This window comes from Sus scrofa, chromosome 8 (assembly GCF_054392235.1).
Source record: "Sus scrofa isolate SSC_HxYL_T2T_F1_AM1 chromosome 8, Sscrofa_HxYL_maternal_Yorkshire_Landrace_v2.0, whole genome shotgun sequence".
Lineage (NCBI taxonomy): Eukaryota > Metazoa > Chordata > Mammalia > Artiodactyla > Suidae > Sus > Sus scrofa.
The window spans coordinates 7,310,340-7,315,480 of NC_139390.1; positions in this window are offsets into that span (position 1 = coordinate 7,310,340).

The window sequence follows — 5,141 nt, forward strand, 5'->3', positions numbered from 1 at the left end:
TGATTTCAGACTTCCGAGTTCTAGAACTTTGAGCTGAGAAATCTGCATTGTCCTAAACATTAATGAAGCTTATGGTGATTTGTCACAGAACCCACAGGAAACCACCTAGCAAGCCCCCAGTGGTCTTCTGAGTTGACCAAAACCCACTTGTATGTAAACAAGCCAATCCTATATAAAGCAGACCCTCTGATGACATATATTACCCGCTTTTGCTTACTCAAGGAGCTGATCATTTTTTTCATCATTTATTTCTAACAGTTTGGTCAATTCAATACTTTTAATTACATTCAAAATGTACATAGAGTTCTCATTGTGGCTCAGTGGTAATGAACCTGACCGGTATCCATGTGGACTAGTTTTCATGAGGATGGGGTACAATCCATGGCCCCGCTCAGTTGGTTAAGTATCCGGCATTGCTGTGAGCTATGGTATAGGTTACAGACACGGCTTGGATCTGGCATTGCTGTGGCTGTGGCTGTGGCCAGCAACTGCACCTCTGATTCAACCCCTGGCTCGAGAATTTCCATATGCCAAGGCTGTGGCCCTGAAAAGACAAAAGAAAAGTACATCGTCAACACTATTTCCAAAGCTGTATCATAACCCAGTAGAAACTTTGTATTTATTAAGGAATAATTCTTCATTCCTCCCTCCCCCTCCAGCCCCTGATAACCTCTAATTTATTTTCTGTCTCTATGACTCTGCCCATTTCAGTGATTTCATATAACTGGAATCATGCAGTGCTTGTTCTTTTGTGTCTGGTTTATCTCAGTCAGCATAACGCTTTCAAGTTTCATCCATGTTATAGCATGTATCAGAACTTCATTCCTTTTCACGGCTGAACAATTTTTCATTGTCTGGCTAAACCGCATGTATTTATCCAGTCATCGGTGTATGCACACTTGAGTCGAGCTCACCATTTGGTGATTGTGAATGAGAGTAAGATTGCATTTTAATAACTAGATGGCATGGATAAAATATATCTTGATATTTTAAACTCTATCAAAGTGCCACGCCCCTGAGGTGAGGGGGAATGTTAAGGGGGCCATTGCACATCAGGACATGGGAGAAACTGAATTTTAAAGGAGGGATTTTGGAGTTCCTGTTGTGGTTCAGAGAGTTAAGAGGATCAAACATATTGTCTGTGAGGACATGGGTTTGATCCCTGGCTTACTCAGTGGGTTAAAGATCTGGCAGTGCTGCAAGCTGTGGTATAGGTGGTGGATGGAGGATGCTGCCCCAATTCAACCCCTAGCCTGGGAACTTCCATGTGCCAGGGGTGCGGCCCTTAAAAAAAAAAAAAAGGAGAGAGAGAGAGATTTTGATACAGAGGAGAGAAACAACAGCTAATTGAAAATAGTCATTTTCTATCCTTGGAGAATAGTTAGAAACCTTCTCTACCAAAACAAGGAAATTTCCAAACTAGTGGAGGAGGTTTTTTTTTTTTGGGGGGGGGGTGCTGTTCCTGCAGCATGGAGAAATTCCCAGGTCAGGGATCAAACCTGTGCCATAGCAGCAACCCGAGCTTTAGCAGTGACAATGCCAGGTCCTTAACCTGCTGAGTCACTAGGGAACTCCTGGAAATCTTTAAAAAGATTTTCCTTTTCAATTCCCTTTAATCTACATCTGTCATGTATAGAGAAGAAAGGAACAATGAGGCTGTTGAAACTTATCTTCACTATGTGAACATTTCAGAAAAGCCAATAGACCTGATTTATTCAGAGAGTTGTCTCAAAAATTACATTTGCTTGTCCATGGCCGGGGTTTATGTGACTGTTTATATTTAGAGGGACAACAAGATCTCCTTGATTTGTGATGCGCTGGCCTCCATGTTCACACCGGGCAGTGATGCTTAAAGGGCTCTTGTATTTCCAAGAGGCAATGCCTTCCTCACAGACTCTGTGGAGGGTCCCCACCAAGACTGTATTCAAAGGACAGTGAATGCCCGTGTGTTGAATGCCCACTCGGTGCCTCGCTGTGTTCATGGACTTCAAGATGCACGACAATTTCCGAAATAAAACCTTACTCCTACTTCGCATACGAGCACGCTGATCCTCTAAAACATTTCATCACATGTGTCCAGCATTACCACAAATAATGTCAAGATTTAAAACCTGGTTTTCTTACTGGAAAGCGGGTAAACATACACAGAGGAAAAAAACAATGTAAATCACAGCTGAGTTGGATACTTGACATGCAAATCAGAACTAGGTATAGTCTTTAATTGTGTGGAAAATGTAAATTGCTACTAAAGATAGAACTTCCAAATTAAAGAAAGTGGCAATGGAGTCTGCTGTGCGTTCTTTCCTGAAGGCTGCGCACAGTGTCTGTTATGAAGTGTTAAATGTCTCAGCAACTTTCTTTTGTGTTTGACATGGTATCCAAGAGGTCCTGTAGGTCTCCCTACCTAGAGGGTAGTTCCTCAGCTAAGACTAGTCCACAATGTGTTCTAAATGTATCTTTTTCTCAGGAGGTTTGGTGGAGCTATAACAAAATAGAGCATAAGCAACAGTGTGTATGTGACTCCATTCTGCTTATGGGCCATATGATTTATGCATAGTCATTTAATCACCATCACACATGATCAAAAGATTGGCCTGGAAATAGGCAAATACTTTAGGTCAAAATTGTTGAAACTGCATCGTAGGCCTGAGGACTTATAATAATGATACTTCACATTTATGTAATGGACTCTAAGGCTCATGACAGCTCATACCTATATTAATCCCCCTTTTAAATATGACCAAAAAAAATACATTAAGTAGGTGTTCTGTCCATTTTATTGCCAAGGAACAACCAAGCACGGCAGCCAGTCTCCAAAGAGGTCCCCCCCAGGAACCACACCTCCTATTATTCAGCTCCTGAATCTGGGCTGGCCCTAATGCAACAATACAATGTGGCAGTAGTTTCACTTTGAAACCCTGGCAACTTTTGTTTCCCCTTTTAGAACACTCACTCTGGGGAAAGTCAGTTGCTGGTAGAAAATGTTCCACCAAAGAACTTAAGTCTGTGATGCTGTGAGGAAGCCCAAGTTGGCCACATTGTGGGGGAATGAGAGAGAGAGGAACAAGAAGGACAAGAAGAAGGAGAGGGAGGGGAAGGGGAGGGGGAGGAGGAAGAAGAAAAGAAAGAAAGGAAGGAAGGAAGGAAGGAAGGAAGGAAAGGGAAAGAAAGAGAAAGAAAGAAAGAAAGAAAGAAAGAAAGAAAGAAAGAAAGAAAGAAAGAAAGAAAGAAAGAAGAAAGAAAGAAAGAAAGGAAAGAAAGAGAAAGAAAGAAGGAAAGAAAGAAAGAAAGAAAGAAAGAAAGAAAGAAAGAAAGAAAGAAGAAAGAAAAAGAAAGAAAGAAAGAAGGAAGGAAGGAAGGAAGGAAAGAAAGGAAGGAAGGAAGGAAAGGGAAAGAAAGAAAAAGGAGGGAGGGAAGGAGGAAGGAAAGAAGGAAAGAAAGGAAAGAGAAAAAGGGAGGGAGGGAGGAGAGAAGGGAAGGGAAGGGAAGGGAAGGGAAGGGAAGGGAAGGGAAGGGAAGGGATGGGAAATGATGCCCAACCAGCCCCCAGGCATTTCAGTCCTTCCAACTGAGGCATAAAATACGTAGTTAAAGAAGCCATCGTGAACCCCCAAGCCTTCCCTGCCTTCAGGCCACTTCAGTCTTAGCCATCATCTGACTACAACTGGAGCACCCAAGGAAGGACTGACCAGCTGTTCCCAACCTGCTCACAGAACCATGAGAGATGATATGTTGCATTAGGCTACTAAGTTTTGGGGCAGTTTGTTACACAGCCACAGGTAACTTTAATACAACATCTACCTAGCTTTTATTGCTTTCCCTATAGCACTGAAAACACAGCTAAATAAGGACTACCACTTTAATCAGCCACTATGAACTGGTTATTGGCTACCTGAAAAACACCATGAGCCTTCGGTGTCCTAGGAAATCTGGGGAAGATGGAGAGTTAGACATTGAATGTAAAGTGTGGCAGGTTTAGGAAGCAGTTCTGAGTTCTCCTCTCTGTTCTGCATCAACAGTGACTTGACTCCTCTAACCTTGCATCCTTCTTCCATAAAACAAGAGGACTAGCTCAAAAGACTTCTAAGATCTCTTCCAACTCCATCAATGGAGAGATAACAGCTGATTTTACCCTCAGGCATTTGAGTGAGTCATCAAAAAGATATACTTTATTTTGAATACACACACAGACACACATATGCATGTATTGGAAAAACCTGAAATGACACAAATAAACATGTTGGCTGTGCTTATTTCTGAATAATCTTACTCAAAGGATCTGGTTTTCATTTAATGGACATGTATTCTTTGGGTAGCAAAAAGCCATGTATATTTTGTTTGTTTTTATGAGAGAGTATGGAAAAGTGAGTATAAACTGAGAAGAATGGCTAGAAAGTGGATTTGTAAAAGTGGATTGTATAAGTGGATTTATATGTCTTTGTATAAGTTTCCTATTACATAGCAAAGTACTACAAATCTAGCAGCTTGAACCAGCAAACACCTCCTGTCTCAGTTTACATAAGGCAGGAGTCCCAGCAAGGCCCTCACCGGGTGGCAGTCAAGGTCTCAGCCAGAGTCGTTCTTACCTGGACCCTGGGACCCTCTTCCTGGCTCACAGGTTCTTGGAAAGCTTGAGTTCTTTGTAAATGTAAGATTGTGGCCTTTGTTTTCTTGCTGGCTGCTAGCTGGTGGGGGGAGTTTCGGTATTGCTGGCCACTGCTGTCCCTTGCTATGTCAGCCCTTCCTAGGCTTCTCACATGGCAGGTGACGTCTTCAATAACTGTGGGAGAATTTCTCTCTCTCTCTCCAATCTGCTAAATTGGAGTCTTAGATAACATGATAGACTCACATCCCATTATCCTTGCCACGCAATGTAACCTAATAAAGAGAGTGAATATCCCATCTTCTTTACAAGTCTTGACATCTATTTCAAGAGAGAAGATGACAGAGTATGTACACCAGGGGGTGGGGATCTCAGAAGGTATGTTGGGAAAAGGGTGGGTTATCTTTTGACTGAAGAGCAGGGCAGAGCAGAGGCTAAGCATGCTGCTATTTACTAGCCACGTGACTGGGAAAATTACTTAGTATTTCTGTGCCTTGGATTCCCATCCAAAAAACGAGATTAATAGTAGTGCCTGTTG